Source organism: Onychostruthus taczanowskii, unplaced genomic scaffold, assembly GCF_017590055.1.
Source record: "Onychostruthus taczanowskii isolate IOZ18803 unplaced genomic scaffold, ASM1759005v1 scaffold24, whole genome shotgun sequence".
Classification (NCBI taxonomy): Eukaryota; Metazoa; Chordata; class Aves; order Passeriformes; family Passeridae; genus Onychostruthus; species Onychostruthus taczanowskii.
In genome coordinates, this window is record NW_024499684.1 from 5,236,385 (window position 1) to 5,256,705 (window position 20,321).

The 20,321-nt window shown below is 37.7% G+C and overlaps 1 protein-coding gene across 5 annotated transcripts in view; it reads left to right on the forward strand.

Annotated features, from left to right (window-relative positions):
* Window positions 1–20,321, forward strand: part of NLGN1 (neuroligin 1) — a 292,410-nt gene that overhangs the window by 197,395 nt on the left and 74,694 nt on the right. The gene's annotated exons all lie outside the window — the stretch shown is intronic.

Genomic DNA, 20,321 nt, shown 5'->3' on the forward strand with positions numbered 1-20,321 from the left:
ATAATTAAAAAAAATTTAACTCGTGAAAGTAAAGGAACTAGTTTGGTTTGTATATCTTCTGTAATGAAGACACTTTTGTTCAATCCATGCTAACCAGTTGAATTTGAAGAACTCTTGTTGGCTAACATACTCAATTTTTTTTTCTATGCTTCAGTTTTTGAAGTGTTTATTGTGCTAAAAGTCTCAAACAATTGCAATATAAAAATAAATGGCCATAACATTGAGACATCATGTTAGTGGATTCTCACAGTGAGAGGGGAAGGTGGAAACAGGACACAGCTTAAAAGGTGGAGTAGCAGCAAAGCAACAAGTAAAAGAAATGAAGTTATTAAATGGAGTGAGAGAATGGAAGTTTGAGAGCTGGGAGGTCAGATTATATTGCTTTCCTCAGAGCAAGGAGGAATAGCAGTGCTGCAGATGGGCAAGGTAGCAGAGGGAACACTGCGCTATTGGTGCTAAGGAAAGGAGGAATGAAAAGGTAATGTGAACCAGAAGAATAAAATATGAAAACAGACCTGACCATTAATTCATGAGAGGAGTTTCTATTATTGAAATCTGTTCTGACTTTATGAAGTAAGAAAATTCAACTCTCTTGATACTGGGCTGGGGGGGAACAGAGACAATTTAAAAGAAGCAGACAGTAAGAAAGCCCAGATTTACAATTTTCATTTTCCCTCACCTCTACAAAATGGTTTCCTTCCCTTTCTGGAGAGCACCACCTGTGCTAGACAGTTTTTCAAAATGATCCCAGGCAGCCCTGCCATAAGATGGCAATTTTGTCTCTAATTTCCAGCTGTATGCTCTTATTAAGATGTTACTTGGTTTTCCCACAAAACAACTGCTGACAATACCAGCTGGGAAAAGTGGGGCATGAATGCTGTTAAGCCTTTTCTCTTGTCTTTTTGGCATGAGATAATTTGCTCATTGCACTAATTTGCAACAAGGTAAGACACAGCTTTCAGTCAATAGGGTCAGTTCTGAAGCTTAGAGCAACATTTTTTCTTTTGTTCCTTCGAAAATTGTCGGTTCTGTCTGGGGACTTCATTAGGGGAGTAACAGGATTCTTTCTGCCAGTTCTTCAGCAAGAAGGGAACCTCATTACCAATTTTTAATATGAAAAATTAAGGAATAAGTTTGAATAACAAAGAATTGAAGAGCCATGTGAAAGCTCAGCCTTCCAACATGGTACACAGCCTCGTGCAAGATATGGCTGAGTGGTTATTGCAGTGTCTGTATTAATGAAAAATATGCTTTATTAGGGTGATACAGATATGGTGTGGATATAAAATTATAGATTCATCAATTTTATTAATTTTACATATGTGAACAGGTAGATATGCATAGTCTTGATGATTGACTGCTGTGGCAAGTATGAAGTTAAATATATATTTTAAATGTTACAAAAGTCTCTTTCACCTTCAGGAGGTCTTAACAGTAGACTAGAATAAAATACCCTAGGTACAGATTAGGCATCATCCTGTGTGTGTGGGTGACTTCCTGTTCTTGAAAAAAACTGTCTTTTAGTTAGAAAAGGCCTTCCTACTTCTGTATCTGAAAAGCTGTAAGCACATTCTGGTAATTAAGGTAATTAAAAATCAATGTACTAATTATTGGGTTTGCCCCCCATTAGTATATACACTAATAGTGAAATTCAGACTAAACTATATTCTAATTCAGTAAACTGGTTTGGCTGCAGCCATGTGTATATTAGCTGTACATTTTCAAAAGGTTTTCATCCTGTAGAAGCCACTTCAGCAGATGAAAAGCAATTTTAGTGCAAGAGATGCAGGAATACAGATGCTTCTGGCAATGCACAGTTGCTCTCTAGATGGGAATAAAGAGAGTCTCCGAGTTTGAGAACGTGGCCATGCCAGTAAATGTTTGATGCTTGTGCGTAAAGAGACAGAGTCTCTGAGTTTGAGAACGTGGCCATGCCAGTAAATGTTTGATGCTTGTGCAAGATCTAAAGCAATTTTTTGTTCAGGTTTGCTCCTGTGAGATGGCAGAGTGAATTTCCAAGATCAAGACTTGCAGAAAAAGGCACTTCCTTGTGTTTACTGGTATTCAATACCAGCCATGTCTTTACAAGACTGAAGAGTATTATTTTCACTTCTTCAAATGGCTAAAACCCCCAGACTTAAAAAAAAAAAGAAAAAAAAAAAGAAAAAAAAAAAAAACAGGAGGCAAAACTACCACCTTAAACAAAAATTTTATAATGGCTCTCCAGTAATTAAGTCTGACTCTGGTTAAAAATAATTTTAAAATATTATCACTGGTTTGGTATGAGTGCATTGCTAGGGGTCAGCCACCAGCCACAGAATCATTTCAGACAGGACCTGCAAAGGTCTCTTTTTTCCAGTGTCATGCCAAAACTGGGGGCTGCCATCAAAGTTTGAGGCTGCTCAGATTCTTTTCTGGGTGTTTGTGTAAACATCCAGCAGTGGGGCTTCTTCAAGGTCCCTTGGGGTGTCTTTGACATCACAAAACTTGAGAGAAGGTATGTTATGTGATGCATGCAAAATTCTCACTAAATTGAACCATTAAGTCAATTAACCAAGTATTTCCATAGTGTAGTTTTATACAGATTTTAATGTTAATGATTTTCATTGGTTATTAATGTAAAAAGAAGACAAAATAAATCTCATTACCTGATATCATATGCAGCAGATGCAGATTTCCAATTTGTGCTTTAGACTGAAGTTGAGCTTTGTTTTCCATGAAGGATTGGGCCTTACTTCCCAACCACAAATAAATCTCCATTCTCTATCCTGCCTAGAATTCTGTCCTCCAACCTTTCCATTTCCTCAGAGCCACTGCATATCCTCCCTCACTCTTAAAAAATAAGTAACAATATTCAGCTCCAAATTTTCTGTAATCAAGTCACAAACTGAAGTCCTCATATTCTCTGTGGGTGTATATATTAATATATATCACTTAATGATCTCCTTTTTCTTTCAAAAAAGTCTCTCCCAGCACGTTAACGTATTAAAATCTTACCATTGTGAAGAGCAATATGCTGTACACATAGGGAAGTCTCAGCTTCATCAAATGAGAATTTTTAATTGTCCTTCTGTATGTGAATGTGATAAAATTAATAAGAAATGAACTTTCAATATACTTCGGAAATGCCAGGTCCTTAAGGGAATGTTGTGATGGTGTAAGTTTTTTTAATAACAATTGCATTAAACCCCACTTACTGTTTTCTGTTTTCATACATTATGCTTCATTATTTGCTGATTGACAGTTTGAGTTGTTTCTATTCTCCTCCTGCTTAATTACATACAGTCTCTTTGTTATTCTGCTATAATTTCATGACCATGCTAATGAAAGTATTGGGACTATGGATTGATTTATGTGGAGTCTTATCTTTTTGTAATTTAAGGGCTGTTAACAAAGGAAAAAAAAAAAAACCCTTCAAGAATTTGCAATTTAAGACTAATTTATATCTAATTAATTAAAAGAGAAGTCCTGGTACTTCCATTATAACAGAACTCAGAAGTTTTAAGCTCTTTGGTTTCAAGACCTGCAGATGCAGACCAGGCAGGGAAATGTGTCCAATTCCCAGCTTGGAGAGAGATGCACAGCTGGGCGTTACTAAGTATGTTTTTAAAAATGTGAGGAAAGTGAAATGCAATTTTCTAAATATGGAAAAGAAGAGGAAAAGTTTCAAAAAGTGAATAGAGGCATCTGCCTATGGCTGCTTTGTACAGTGTGTATGAACCTCCTACTGTCTAAGTGGCATATGGAAAGTCTAGCTGTAGTCCCTAAAATAAAATCCTGGATTTCTCCCTTAGAAGCCATAGCTGTAGTAGTCGTTCTAGCAAGAAACTTGTAGAACACTTTGCAAAGAAGTGGTAACTCACAGTGAACTTTCTCAGTCTGATGGAGGTTTTTTGGTTATTTGTGGAGATTTTTTCCCAGTTCTGGAAGGAATTATGTACTTTACTGGTTGTCTTAATGCCTCCATATCATGTATTACCTTGAGCAGATGCAACTCCAGTTATAGGACTGCAAGATCAAAATCCAGCCTTGAACTTGAATTTTTATTAGTGGCAATGTCAGGCATTATCTTGAGCTTACCTTGTTTTTAAAATTAAAAGATTTTACATGCATATTGCAGTCCACCTGCTTCAAATTAATTCTCTGGTATAAACAGCAAATCAGCCAAGTCTGTGGCACATAGGACCAAAGAGGGAGATGAGAATAAAAATTAATTATTACCAATCCATCAATGACTTGTAAGCATCAGTCTGCCTCACAATGTTAATGAGCTATGCCTTGCTGGAGGCTGGGTGAGGATTTTGGGGCAGTGTGAAAAAGGAGCCTTTGGAGGTTTGTCTCAGGCAGACTTAGAGACCAGATTTTTGATTTTACCCATGGTGTTTGGTTGGTTTTGTGTGTTTGGTTTTGTTTGGTGGCATTTTTAAGTGCATTAGATGTTCTGCTTTTCAAGACTCTTTCAAGGGTAGTAAAACTTGCACTGTATTCTTGCACCTAATCTGTGTATTTGTACAAGCTGTTTAAAGGATCACATCTGCTTTTATTATGTTGTTGTAAATCCAGAACAATTCAGTAGTTACTTTGAAAATCATGAAACGAGTTTGACCCTGGCAGTCTTTGTCCAAAGGAAGCAGAGTTCAAGTGTCCACAATCAATGGTTTTTGTTGCTTTGGGCTTTTTTACACACAGTTGCTGATCCAGCGCAGTATGCCAGTAGTAAAACTGTACTAGTATCAGGAATTGTTTTGTTCCTGATGTTTCCTTTACAATAGCCAAACACCGAAAATTATAAGCATGGCATTTTTAGATTGCTGTGTGTTCTAGTATTTCCAAGATCCTCATGACTTCAACAATCATTGAATTATGCTTTCCATGGGTAAATTTAATGTACTTTTACAAATGGGGAAATGGAAGTACAATGAGAGAGTCCAAAGTGTCAGTGGCAATTCAGCGAGTAGAAAGTGATCTATTAAATTCAATTAATTGATCATCAGGTTGAGAGAGGTGATCCTGCCCCTCTGCTCTGGTGAGACTCCACCTCCAGGGCTGCATCCACTTCTGGGGCCCCCAGTGCAAAACAGATGTGGACTCATTAAATAGGGTCAGCCAAGGGATATGAAAATGCTGTAAGGGCTGGAGCACCTCTGCTGTGGAGAGAGGCTGAGAGAGCTGAGATTGCTCCACCTGGACAATAGGGAGATTTTCTTGTGGTTTTTTGATGTATAACAGGAGCTTGCAAGAAGCATGGAAAGTGACTTTGCCAAGTACAGACAGGACAAGGGGCAATGGTTTTAAGCTGAATGAGGCAAGATTTATATTGGGCATTAGGAAGACAGTTTTTACGATGATGGTGGTGGAACAAGTTGCCCAGAGAAGCTGTGGATCCTCATCGTTGGAAGTGTTCTGTGATTCCATGAACACTGTAATTTTAGTCATGAGATGTTATTTTGGAATGTCTGCCTGCACTGAATTGCTTGTTATTCCTAATTTCCCCCATTGTAAGAGAAAAGAACTGAGCAAGGCAAGTGCATTGAGTGCACCTTTGTATGCAGGTACCTGCACACAGTGAATGGAAATATTTATTATATTATACATATATATGTATTATAAAAAGAAGATCAAAATGTCTTAAGTAAAGGATCAGACCGTTACCTAGTAGGTAACTTTAGATGGAATTTTATGGGTTTGAGCATTAATAGATCAATATACAAAAATCATATAAGGTAATATTTAATATTTATTTGAAACATTGTACTCTGCTTCAGCAGTAACTGAGGTGCAATATATGCATGTATGCAGTGACTTTGCATTAACCAACACTGAATAATGTGCTTTACAGTCTACATGCTTGAATAGGAAGATGCTTTGAATTTATATAGGACTCTTAGTACAAAAAGCCTGAAATACTTTTGAAATAGGCCTAAAGATTGGTATCCCTGCATCCCAGTTGGAAAATTGCAGAACAGAGATTGAACTGTGTTAACATAAATGCTGGGATTATTTGGTGTAGAATGCATAATCTGACTGCTGGAACATTAGAAAAATTTCTGATATTCTAGATGGATGAATATTTCTAGCCCCTCTGTATATTTTTTTCTATATTTAAGATTTTTTTTTTTTAATACAGAAAAGCACTGTAATTTTTTCTGACTTTCCTCAATGAGCCATTTTGTTCATTTGGTCACTGATGGCTTTAGACATCAGCTTGTATAAAACAAACTTTTTGGGGGAGCAGATAGTCCTTTTATGACATGGACATTTCTGGTGGGTATTAGTAGCTGTTGAAACTCATGCTAAATTGTAAGGCTTTTTTTCCCCACTGAACTGTTTCTTTAAATGAAAACCCTTTGCTTGCTCAGGTGTTGGAGAAGTTCTCACTGGGGATGTGCTGTGACCTTGGTGTTGTGTGCCATTTGTGCATCATTAAAAGGTTGTAATGAAGCTCTGCCACACACAGATTGTAAAAGGTCAAGCAGAAAGTTGGGAGCCAATGAGGTTGGGAAGAAAAATTGTGCTAGCAGCAGAGGTTGAGGGATTCATTATATTGATGCTATGGGGTTTTCAGCAGAGTAATAACTGAGTTAGCAATAGAATGTAAATCTTCTCAACCACTTAGTCTGAACCTGCTTCTTCTTGATTTGTGGGGATATATTTTCACTAGAGTACAGGAAAAGTCATTATGCTTTCAAGAAAGCCACTGGAACTAGTTAATGCATTGTAGGTAAAAAGAGAGAAGATAAACAGAACTGGATGTGGCTCATCTGTAAAAGCAGGGTATTGGTGACAGAAAGAGAAGGATTGTACCAAACAAAAATGTTTATGGAAATAATTGGAGTTGCTGCACTGGATAATTGTAGGTTTGCAGGTTTTGGCTGGCCGGTTCTGTCATGTGTACGTAGAATGCTGGGATAATAATTATAAAGGTTGCCTTTTTAGTTCATAGCATGGGAAAGGGCAGTGGCCTTCCAGAATAACATTCACATAAGAAGGTATCCTTCAGTCCCACTGACTTCATCATTCCCTGTTTCTCAGAAAAACAGCCCCAAGTAGAGGCTCTTATCAGAGCAACACTTAACAGACCATGTAACTTCCTTGCATTATAATTAACTTGAAATTAATAATATGGAAGAATAAATCTAAATTACAATTGCTATGCCTTTAAAAAAATTGGGAGTAACTAAACTATATGGAACAATTTCACTTTCCAGTTCTCTGGATATGCTGAATTAAATTCTGGGATAATTTGTCCTAGACTGGACATAGACAAAAAGTCATATGAAAGGCTGTGAGGTTGTATTTTTACAGTCTTGCATACAGGATTTCCACAATTGTTTTTTAAAATTAGATAATTTTAGGTACATATGGAAAAAATAGTAACTTCTAATTGTTTGCCATGTTATCAACTTGATTTTCTAGGAAGTGGTTTCTTTAACATGAGAGGTACCAACCTGGCATGACCAATATAAGACATTTTGTGTTAATTACCTAAAGATTCTCAGTTGGGGGAAGTAAAAAGCCAAATATCTTTATTCTAATTTATTATATGTGGAAGTCATCAAGAGTCTTTCAGTGGCTTTCAGTGACCAGAGCCTGTAATGTTCCCAGCTTGTCCTCCAAAGTCTTTGCATTTCATCCAAATATTTATTAATTTATATATATTATTTAGGGAATTAGTTCCCAAAAGAGGAAAAGTGTACAAAAGCTGCTATCATCCTCACTGTTATCCACATGGAGGTTCTCATTTTTCTGTACTTGGATGGTAGAGGAAGGATCCAACCCATTGCTCCTGAGTGGCCCTAACAAATATAAACATCATCATTTTTTGTTCCTTGCAGGTGGTCTTGTAACTAAACTAATGTGTCAATTACAGCCAGCTTTGAAAAAAGATACTCAAAGTATCTGCAAAAAATAAAAAAAGTGACTAAACCAGGTTTTTTGGCATTCAGTCAGCTTCCATCAGATCACTGTAAATTACCCGTCACATTATTCCATTGCTGAACATGCTTTGTTTCAACATCCTCAGCTAAACAGTTACATATTTTGTACCTTTCTTCTGTCACACTTTCACACTTGCTATGCAGTTCTGTTTTGTTCTAGAAAATACCTTCTCTCCACAAACTTAAAGAGCTTAAAGAGTGATTAAAGAGCTCAAAGCTGTTTTCAAAGCAAGCTTTAATCAATATTGGGGGTTTATTCTTTTGTGCATTGATTATTATGCTAAGGTGTTTAATTAATCAACAGATGTTATTTTAATAGAGAAAACATTACTGAAGAAGCGATAATGGGAAATTACAAATATTTTTCTTTACACCAGCTTGAAGAATTCTTTTAACACTTGCCTGCCAATCCTATGAACTTGAGACAGTCCTGCTAATCTAAAACTATTCCTTTTGGTGGCTTTTATCTGTTTGGTCTCAAGATCCATCGTAAATAATGTCTACAACTGAGATTTTCAACCTCCAGGTTTATTCAGTATTTCTCTCAAATATGGAAGAAACTCATATCTTGGTATGGCCCCTCTTCCTTAACTATATTACAAAATCAAATCTTGAAGTTTTTTGCAGTGCTATTGAGCCATATCTATGCATTTGGATCTTGTTTCAAAGACGCCCAGTTTGCAGGTATTTCAAGCGCATCTCAGGAGTCAGGCTCCCTCAGGTTGTCTGATTCATTCCTTTGCACCAAACAGGATCAACCATACTGCTGTCATTCCTGACAGCTGTCAACATCACTTCTAGGGAGGAGGTGACTGTGTATAGCTATCCTTTTCTTTAGATATTTTTTTTCCTTTTTATTAGACAAAATCTTTCCTGCTTCACTTATTCCTGATACTGCCTTCCATGAAGGAGGGATAAAACAAAGGAATCATTTACATATTATCATATATCTTGTATATCGTCCTCCTTAACATTAAGGCTTAAACATTTCAGATTGTTTCTTGTCACCAGTGCTGTTTCCTGAACAATTGCCTCTCTAATTCCTGTCTGGGAAGGTGGCATCCAAAAGCAGAGGCAGCTCTCTAGACTAAGCCTTTCCAGTGCTTATTAGAGCACAAAGGATCATTCTGCTTGTCCTAGAGGTACTACTTGTGTTTGTGCATCTTGTTTTCTGAAAAGGCTTCTGCAGAACATGTGAGTGTTGGATAAAGACCAAGCTGCAGATCCATTCAGGGCAGGGAGGGCACTGATGCCACTGTGTCACCTCGTGCCTGCTGCTGCCCTGTCATTGCCATTGCAAATCTGATTCTAAAGCTTCAGAGTCTCAAACTCTGTCCTGCAGCTAAAATGCATTGGTTTTTGTTTTTTTTTTGTTTTTTTTTTTTTTTACATTTTTCTCTCAAATCTGGAACAAGCAGTCTTAATTTTCTACAAATGCTTTCTTTGAAACATTCAATATGGCATTTTAGCATCCAGCTGGGGTGCCAAGAGTTAAGAGTCTGGACTATGCCAACGAAACCAGCACATCCAGGTAGAGGCTTTGTTAGTTCTACCCCGCTTGCTCTGACTTCAGTGTTTAGGATCTGTAAAGCATGAAAGGAGTACAAGGCTGTAGAGAAGTAAAAAAGAAGGAGTTAGGAGTTGCCTGTCGCTCTGTGCATTCACATAAAACTTCTGTTAAGTAAGTAGGACTTTCTTGTCTCATTTTCTTTCTAAATCAGAATTTTACTTGGTTAAGGCTGCTTGTTTGGAAAACTTACTTGCATTGAAGAATATATATGGCACTGTGATAATATTTTCTATTTATGTTGACTTGTCAAAATGTACATTGCATCAGGTAATAAGGCTTTCGGTTCTGTGCATCAATTCTCTTTTGCTGGTGTGTTGTAAATGTTTTGCTAATTACAATTAGTTAAGATACATAAGACATTATGTCATTATTCCCATTACAGCATCTTTCAGTGAGTGATCTCTGCTATTGACAGTGCAATTATTTCACTGCTGGAGAGTGCAACATGTATGAAAAACAAGATAAGTTGTCAAAAATAGCACCTTCAGAACAAAAAATGAATAATAAATACATGTGCCTTGAATTGTGTAGAATACATATAATCTGTTTTCTACAATGACTGGAAAATAAAACTACTTTTTGATTCCCTTTTTTTCTGCTATTTAAAATGTGATTCACACCCAAATAAGAATACCTGGCATGTGTATTTAGAGAAATTTGAAGTATAAACTTGTTTTTTAAGACAGAAATATTTGCTTGGGTTCCGAAATCAGAAAACATCGGGTTTGAAACTGCAGATGATTTCTTTTCCTAGGGTTCTTTAGTAGATTGAGATTTGCAATACCTTTGGTTTGGAAAATGTAGTTTTCTTTGTTCTCCGTGAAAACAGATGCAATCAGAAATTTTTAGGATGCAAAAACATTGTTCTCAGAGTAACTTTATGCTTTTAAATATAGGTTGATATTTTGAGATAGACATTATGAAGGTGCTACTGACCTGACTGGCCAAAATGTGAACTGTTTCCTCAGGCCATTTTTGGCATAGCAGCTATGGCTAGGATTAAATTTAGCATAGTGGCCCAAAAGGAATACTATTCAGATGAATTATATCGCAGAGTTTTTTATCTATTCTGAGTTCTCCATTTTGAATCACATATGATATTTTGTAATCCTGTTTTTGCTTTTCAAAAACGCATCTTATTATTTTCAGCAACAACTTCTTCTGGGGATTGTGAGTCTTGGAAAATGACTGAGATTCAGTCGAGGCCAATTTTTGCAAAGTATGTTAATGAAGCTTGACAAAAAATCTCCATTTTCATGTTGAACCATATAATAGAGTTAGCACTTCAGTGCCCAAATTATGTAAGTGCCGGAGAAAGGGAGAAATCAAGAGCCCTACTCCCAAAGCAGTGGAATTAAACAGGCTGCAGATCATATTGGGAATCTGTGCTTGTTCTCCTTCTATTATTAGACAGAAAATTCCTTCCTGTAGGGCATTGTTAATGAGCCAATAACTTCTGGAGTTACTCATTATCTTTGCCATCACACTGGTGCTCCTCGGGTTACCCACCTTCCGCGCCCGGCCCGTCCGTGCCGCTGCTCCGACCACGTTTCTGCTGAGAGAGTCAAAAGGGAATGGTGTTACATTTAATGTAATTTGACAGCTTTACCTTCACTAGCTCTAGCTGTGGCCTTCAGGAGATCACTGAGCTTTAAGAACATCCACTTCTGGACAGTGCTGGTTGTCTGTGCCTGTGCAAGTCTCCTGGAGCTTTGTCGTGGTGTTGAAGGATAAAGCTCTTAGCTGCAAGTACTTACGCTAGCCAAGTGCCTCACCTAACCCCAGTTTAGTGGGTGGCTATTGCAGATGGATGTTTTTATTTATGGCAGCTTGTCACCACTCTTATTGAGATTTAATGCTGTATTGCTGTGAGATGGGGTCATCAGGCCACTTATTAACTTGCCCAGCAGGAAAATAAAAACGCCTTTTGGGCCCCATTGGCAATATTTCTTGAGTACCTGCTATTTAATCACCTTCCTGATATGTCTGGGATGTCAGTTATCTGCACTGTGTATTTTATTGAAGTGTATAGAATGAGGTGTGATAATGATTTCTATATTCATAGTAATGAAGTAGTAGCTTCCCCACGGTATCTGAAATTACTGTGGCTCCACAGCATCAGGGATACTTATGACATCAAAACCCAAGTTGCTGTATTTTATACCTTTGCTGCTGGCACTGAATTTCTACATGGTTACTCAACCAATTAAACCTGGTTTATTACTTTTAATTACCTGTCTAGTTTACTTTGTTTTCCAATTTATCAAACCAGGCTAGAATATTTTATACATGGTTACTACTTTGCTAACAGACAAGGTACCTACATGCCAAATTACGTGCATGAAGTTAAGGCTGTTTCTGAGAAAAGCATTATGAGAAGTGGGAAGGACATTTTTAAAATATCATTTCAAGGATCATAGACCCAAATTATGACTTGTCTTAGAGTTTCAAGTGCAGCCCAGTCTGTAAATAGCAATATTTGCAAAACCCCGCGCTGACATCTGAGAAATTACATTCTTTTCCATGAAGCTATTACAGGGGGGAATAATTTTGCACTTATTTTCTTGCTGAATTTACAGCAAAAATAGTTAAGTAAGAGGGTGCTTTTCTCAGAGTTGTGTACTTACTTCTGACAGTCTTGCTGATTGGAGAAGGCACGTGAACACCAAGAAAAGACAGACCAAGTGGAGTGTGCAGGGCTCCACGGATGTGTGCAAAGTAATTTCTCACAGCTTCTCCACCTCCGTCTTCTTTTCATCTGCAGCTCATGGCTGGTGTATATCCAAAAGCTGTCTAGGACTTCTCTTCTGGAGCTTTGAAGGAAATGTCCATTTTCCATTTCCTTTATGTTAATGAAAACACGTTCATTTCCTAGGCAAACCTCAGGATGAATTCTTTGTTCTTAGCTTGGATGACTTGACAGTTGCCACGGCAGCTGATTCCTTTTTCTTGCTCTTTCTCTTCTTTTAGACTTCTTTTCAGGAAGCCGTTCTTTGAAGTCATCCTGCTTTCTGTGAGGGTTTTTTGCAGCTATATGTCCTGTTTGCTTTCTCTTTTCCCAACATGAGTCATCTTTGATTGGTTTTATTTGCAACAAGCTTAAAAAAACTGTTCTGTGCTGCTGAATCAAAACCTTATCCATCATCCTGTCATCTGTCCAAACTAACACCCCAGCAATGCTAGAGATCTTACGTGACTGCTCAGCTTTAAACTAAATTCATTATATCTAAAAGAGAATTCCCTCACCCATTTCTATTCCTTCCTGGTAAAGATGAATAGCACTGTATTCTGCCTCTAAAAGCTAATTTAAAATTACTTATAAGACTTTTAAATAATAACCCTACAAGTGAGAGGTCAGCACTTGGCTCTATGGAAATATTTCTAGAACCATCTTTTAATTTGTCTCTCATGTTTTCCTTTGTTTTATTCCCCTGTTGATTATAACCAAGACTTCAAATTCTTGGGGAAAATCTGTCTGCACCGCACCAGCTATTGAGCTAATCAGTTTGGGGTTCTAAACAATGTAGAGAAAGTAACTTAGAATACACTAATGATAGACTACATGAAACTATAGAAAATGATTAATCATTGGAGGGCTATTGAAACTAAAGCTTTATTGCATAGGGTTTCAGTGACAAAGTGAAGCTGCAAGTCGAGTGAAATATGTTCCTTTAATTTTCAGTTGTCCACAGATTTTATGTGTGTGCTTGCTGTAAGACAAAGTGACACCACATAATTCCTCCCTATTGCATGGAAAAACCTTCAGCTGAATCCTGCAGGGTGGTGTGAACCTTGCTCCCAGACCTGGTAATGCTCTTCAGCGTGGCTTCAGCTTGAACTAACAGGGCTTGCATCCTTGGAGAGCGTGGTTTTGGCACGTACTCTCCTAGTTTTCAGTAATATCACCGAGAAATCGTGGCCTCGGTGTTTTCAGAGAAAATATTTCACAAAATTGCTTGCAGAATGTTCAAGGCAAAGAGCCAGGGAGTCTGCAGAGATAAGTTCCCATCCTGACAGATGATGCATTTTTAGAGTGGGTTTACATTGTTCCCAGGCACCCTCAACACACAGCACTGGGGAGCCTGCAGCAATCACACACAGAGTCATGGTTATGGCCGAGCTTCAATATTTCACAGAATCTGCTGAGAAAATGGGAGGGATGGAGTAATTTGCAATGCTTGGGGCACTCAGGTATAAACTGTGCTCTCTTCTGTGACTGACAGAGCTCAAAAAGATAAAACTTTTTCTGAACTCTTAGAAACACAAGATTATATGCCTGTTCACATAGTGCAGCTGCTTTTTTAGTGCTGTGTAGTAAAATGTCACAAAGAATGTACCAACATGTTGGTGCATTGACCTGTAACAGTAAGAAGTCCCAGAACTAGCAACCAGCAGCCTTCAGAAAACTCTAAGCTGTCAGTTGCAAATTTTAGGCAGCAAATTTCCCAGTAAATAGACTATTAATCAATTTAGACAGCAGGAAATGTGAGTGATCAGAGCAAAGACTGGCATCTTGATCAAAATACACATTTTATTTACTTACATTCATAGGTGATGTGAGCTGACTTGAGCTGAGGTAGAGCTTCTTAATTGGAAATGTTTTGAGTACAGAGTTTATAGGAGCCAAATAAACTTCTGTTTGATGGCTCTTCATGGATTTGCTTATATTGAAGTGATTGGGGTAAAACCCAACCTGTTTATTTGTTTATTAGTATTCAGACTTGCAGACTGCTTAAGGCTGTGGGTGTATTGGTCTTTTCAAGGCAGAAGCACTTTTTTTTTTTTATGATCCCAACAAAAAGGCCTTAATAAAGACATTTTGGTTACACTTCTAGTGCTTTACCTGAAAAATAAACCTCCAGGATTATTAGCCTGGTATCATTAGGAGCAAAAACAATCCCTTTAAAAAGCAAATTGAAAGGTACTGTGTAGGAACAGACAGGATTCTGCTGTGTTTGCTGGGTAATAGACACTGTTTCTTTTATTGTGCTTTATGAGCAGCAAGACACAAAACTTGGAACATTTGGAAAGTGTTATTGAGTGAAGGGGGCAGATGAGGAGCAAGGCAGAGAGGTTTGGGAGGATTTGTGTCTGCTGTGCTGTAGGGCTGTGGCTGGAAGCAGTACCTGCTCTGGGGCAGGCTGCCTGCAGAAATGCCTCCTTCCAGTTTGTCCCCTCTCTGCAGTGTGTCCAGACCCAATGTGCAGAGCTCTGCAACAGCTTCCAGCTGCAGGCACAGGAAAATTAGACAACAGGTTCCAGTGGGGAGCCTGAGAAAATTATAAACATCCAAACCATGCTCTTCAGGTGAAATCCCAATCCCACTGGATTAATCGGATCTATGTTTTAAATTAAGGTTTATGCTTTTATAAGTAAATGTCTTAATTTCTGAATAAGGTAAAATGACAATAAACCTTATTTGCTAGCCACACCATGGACTTGGGCAGCTGAAGGTATCAAATTTCCTTTTCATTAAATAACTAGCCCAGTATCCAGGTGTATGGTAAATGCAGAAGGACCTTATCCTGCAGGTGTTTCTGCTAATTTCATGCACTAATTGAGCCGCAAGGCCTATACAGATCCTCCACTGTATGCAATGTAATAGAGTGGGAAGTGGAGAAAAGAAGCAATCCAGTTCCTCCTACCCCTTATTGCTCAGCTCATGTATTTTATTTGGCAGCACGTGAGTTCTCAAAACTTTTGGAGAAGCATCTGCCTGCTGGGCACTGAAGTCAACTGGGACATTAATATTTTGATGTAATTACTAATCCCTTCTGCTTCCTCCAGGAGGGATTTTTCTCATGGCTGTGCCAAAGCAACTTATTTCAAATTTGTGACACACACTAAGCATGTATGTTTTCTCTTTTATTTATGATTCATACATTCCTCTGTCTCCCAGCTTACTGCTGTCCTAATGTCTCCTTCCAACTGCACAGTTCTAAGTGATAGGAATGGAATAATCAGTTGCTTTAGAACTCATCATTTGAATGATGATATAATGAATTAATAAAACAGATGATAAAATATAGCTTTACATGGGTGTGACTACATATTGTTCTTTCTCTCTCTAAAATGCACATAAAGGTTTTCCATTCCTGAATTGCAGCCTCCAGTGAATCTTTGCTACTTTGGTCCTGTGTTCATGATTTTAATAAGTGCCCATGATAATAACCTTGCACATGACTCCTGTACGGAGCTTTTATGGTTTTTATTGTTCCAATTTGAACTATTGAGCTTTATTTCCAATGGGTCCAAAAGAAAGTTCACCTCTGCTTTCCCTCTTCACCATCTTGAAACTTCAAATTATTGGGAGCAGCCTCGCATTTCTGAGTGAATTCTTTCATGGATATTCTCATCATAAGAGCACTTGGTATTACTATAGAAATATAATCTCCATTGAGGCTCATCTCCTTGAAATATTTTCTCATTTTCTAAACACTGAAGACAAGGTAAACTGCACTGCCTAAAAGAAAACACTACAGCAATTCAAGGTTATTGTTCTAGTTATCATTAGGGAGTTTCTCATGAGTTGGTATTTGGATTTCTTTAATGAAAATCAATGAGTGATTTTAAAGCATTTTCAAAACTTATTAGCTGTAGTGTAACCTGGTTGAAAACTGCAGTGGTGCTAGTATGAGTAGACTTAATGTAATTCAGGTGTAAACTGCAAATTTATTTGCTTTAGTTCAATAATGCCAATCTATTCCTTACTTTATGCTGGCATGCAGGAAGAATACAGGGTAAACAGTGCTGTTTACCCCCTTCTCACATCTAAAAGAGGTTTCTCAGGGGTCACTTTTTTTTCTTCCTGCAGCAAGGTTTCCAGTGTCTACAACTCTTCTCACTCAGGAGTGAAGTGGCAGCCTTGCAGTGATGAAAGGGGAAATAAATGTACATTTTTACTTTAATGGCACATGTTAACCCCTTAACCCCCATATGTAAATTTTTAGGTGCTACCCACTTACTGTAATGCTGTGATGTAGAAATGCCAATGCACCAGGCACATGGCCCTGTAAATGGTTTCTGTGTGTTTTTCTGCTCTCCTCCTTGTTGTTGTGGTTAAGTTTTTTTGTACCCAGATAACCTCACATTTCACAGGAGTGCCTTTTCAATTAAGTGAGATGAGGATCAGTGGTCTCTTACTTTGGGGCCAATTTTGCTGGTTCATCTGCTAAATTGTGCTTTTCTAACTTCACAAAATCACTTTAATTCCAGTTAAACTATTTCATGTTATTAGTGACCTCAAAATGTGCTACCCTGGTTATACAGGATAAGGTTAAGACTTTTCTCTCTGAGCTAGCTCATTGAATTAGGGGGCAGATTCTGAGCCACTGTAAAGTGGCATAATAAAAATTGATCTTAGGGGAGCTACGCTACTTTGTATCGAGTGAGGACATAGCCCTTCCTAAATCTTAATTCTGATTTTTTTCATTAGCTGTGTTATTGTAAGATAGCTATTACATGTATCTAGCTGCTAGTGCCATGGAAAGCCTACAGTGTACTACAAATCAGAAGCGAGCAGAGGCTTTAATTTAGTCAGAGACAAGCTTTGAAGGCAGTCAAAGAGCCACTGATGGAGTTCAAATGCTCTTTGTCCTGCAAAAATAAAGAGCCTATTTGTTCTGCCTTTTTACATTAGCATCTTTTACCTTGCTGGAGGAAAAGCAGGAAGAACTGTAATCCTAGCTCTTGGAGTGTTTTTTTTTAAAGAAAGGGAATATTGAACTCATAGGCCTTACTAAAGCTTTAGCTATAGGAAAAAATATGCAGTTTGCATTTAATAAATAACGCAGGATGGATAGTTTTTGCCCCAGTATTGGGTGGTAACTATTTCTTCTTTCTTATTTTCCTTTTATTTCTGCCACCACAACACAGCCACAGCAATGTAGTGCCAGGACAGAGGTTGCCAGGAAAAGATTGGGGTTGGAGATCTGCTGGGCACAACCCTCCACACTGGGCTGGGGCTGCTTGACTGTCAAAAAATTCTGTGATAGCAGTTCTTGCTACCTAAGGAGGACAGTAATTATGACCAGAATACCTGATCTCATGACAAATGCAGCAGACTAAGTTGCTGCTTAAACAATACAAAAAAATGTTGAGTTTTTAACTACCGTTAGCCCTTGCTGTGTTCCTTTTGGATCAGTTTATTCATGTGTGATTGTAAGGATCTGTCTGTGTTAAAATGACCACAGTCTTTCCCATTCTACATCCTACTTCTGTACCTAATAAAACCTATATCAGGTAAGCACCTACCCCACCACTCCCGGCAAATGTTCCAGTAATTTGGAAAGTGATCAGGAGTTTTTAATTCCCTTCTCTTTTCCTTTGTGAACAGGAAATAGTTTGTCTGGCACTCTCGCTCTCCACAGCGCTGTCTGATAACAGTTTCTCACCCTATTCTCTTTGCAAATTACTTTTATTCCCAGCAGGATTCACAGATGGTGAAGTCTCACTGCTTTTCCCAGTGAATAGATGCAGTTTAATCTGTACAGCATCCAGTAGAAGACAATGCCTTCATCATCAGCTCTACCTTTAGCCCATGGAATAACATTTATAGCCCTGGAGCGTTCAGTGCTTTTGAAGAGTCCTCTTTGAGCTGATTAAACCTGTTGCAAAGCTCAAGAGGCAAATTAAGTTGAGTCATTATCTGTTCACTTGTCTTAACCACCTATTTCTTGAGGAAGTTGTCTTTTCAGTTGAAAAGACATATATTCTTACATATATAGGTACTGCTATGTATACATTCTATATTTCATGTACCAATGAGTGTATTGTTTCAATAAAAGATTGTTTCAGGGTAGACTTAAACACTAGATGCCATATTTACTAGCACTAAGACTGAAAATTGAAGGGTAAAAAATTACCAGTTATGCGAAATTTTAAAATATAAAAAGAGTTGCTGTGGCCAAAGTTAAGAAAACAAAGTGTCATTCCATCAATGTATAGTGCTAAAGGCTGTTAGTGGTGTTTAATACTACAAGTTCTTCCTAGAATCTTAATTTTTCTCAGCATCTCATAATGCAGTAAAACAGTCCGGAAGGAACTAAGTATATGGTAATTCTTTGATTACTTGAATTGTCAAATTACCCAAAATTTATTCAGTTCTAAGGTTTTTTGGCATAAAAATTTCTTGCTGACTTCAACAGCAATTCTCTGTATTAGAGTGCCCTAACACTGTAACTGCAGCAAAGCTTCTTTATTGTGAGTCCATTTTGAAAAAAGTATAAATTCTTGTCAGAGGCTGCTCAACACATTTAAATAAAGTGTGATTTTTTGTAATTCATATAGAAGAAAAGTACTCTGATTTTCATAGACCAAAGGTTTAGAAAAGGGTATCCTTTATTTTCAAGAAGAAAACTCTATACCAACTCTATACTCTCCTAGGTACTTCTTGAGAATTCCAACTTCAAGGAGAACTGATTTCCAGAAGTTATAATCTCTCATGTTTGTAAAATGTGCAAAATCAAGTATAATAAACTGTGGCAATATTTGAGCTATGCATAGAGTGTACCTTAAGTAAAATAAGTTAAAAACTGGAATATAATAAACAGGTTGCAATAACTTGTATACCTTTAGTGCCACCTATATGTAAGGAATGGTGGAAGGAATTTGCAGCCCATTCCTGGAAAGTGTGTTGATTGAATGTGAGTAACATTCACCCCCAAAGTAATAGCAAATAAATTTATTAAATGGGAAGGTGCCAACTTATTACTAAGTTATTGTCTTCTAGTGTAATGACATAAAGTTATTTTCTATGGTGAAGAGCACTTCCAATTATCCAGCTTTACACCAAGACACAACATTATCTTTCTATCACGTTGCTTTGAATCTGAGTTCGTTGTATGAAGGTTTTGAAGCTGCCTTCAACTTTTTAAAAGAAGACTTTAAAATCAAGCCTAAAAAAATCACAACAGTTGTTGTATAAGTGCTTGTTGGCTTATCAAATTTCGATTTAAGTTATGGGGAGTCTGAGCTGGCTTTTATTTCATTTGTTGCATCTGATTTTTCATTTAATTTTGTGCTCATCCCTTGCAAGATTTAAATCTCTGCACTTCACTATTGGAGTTCCTTTTTTTCTTTTCTTTCCAAGATGACCTAATAACTGAAAGATGCTGAGTAAAATCTTGCTTGGTGCTGCTTTTAACTCGGTACACACAAACCATCAGGCTTTTACAGGGACTGGGTTTCAGCAGCAGGTACCTAGTTGAGTGAAGTGATTTTATTTTATGTTCAAGTAGCAAGAACAAGTTGATAACCCTGCCTATGCCACCTGCATGTAAAGCCAGAAAACTGCAAGCCCTGACATGAATTTTTTCGCTGTCCTACTAAAAGCTAGGAAATACTTGTACCATTTCTCCAGAGACAGCAGGAGTTGGAAGCACACAGTCTTGCCAAAGACAAGTGATTCAGACTATCGATAAAACAATTAAACTGGTGTTTTCATATTTCAGGGTCTTTACCACTCTATATTACTATCAGTGGATTTGAATTCAACAATCACACACACTAGAAAATCCTGTATTTTAAATATAGTTTGAAATTTGGTCCTTGTTCAGCACCATAAGAGTTGTGTGGGGTCTTTCATGCAAATTGCAAATTGCATGACAAAGTAATTCTTGGAACAGATGCAGAAACAAGGATGTGGGTAGGTCAGGGGAGTGTCAGAAGAGCAGCAGTGTTTGAAATGATTGTGAGATCCTTTGTCTCTGGTCCTTCTGTGGCTGTTGGACAAGAAATACAGATATCCACTATGAGGATATTATACTATTAAGGCTCCAAACTAGGGCAAGGATTTATATTTGTAACAAGTCTGA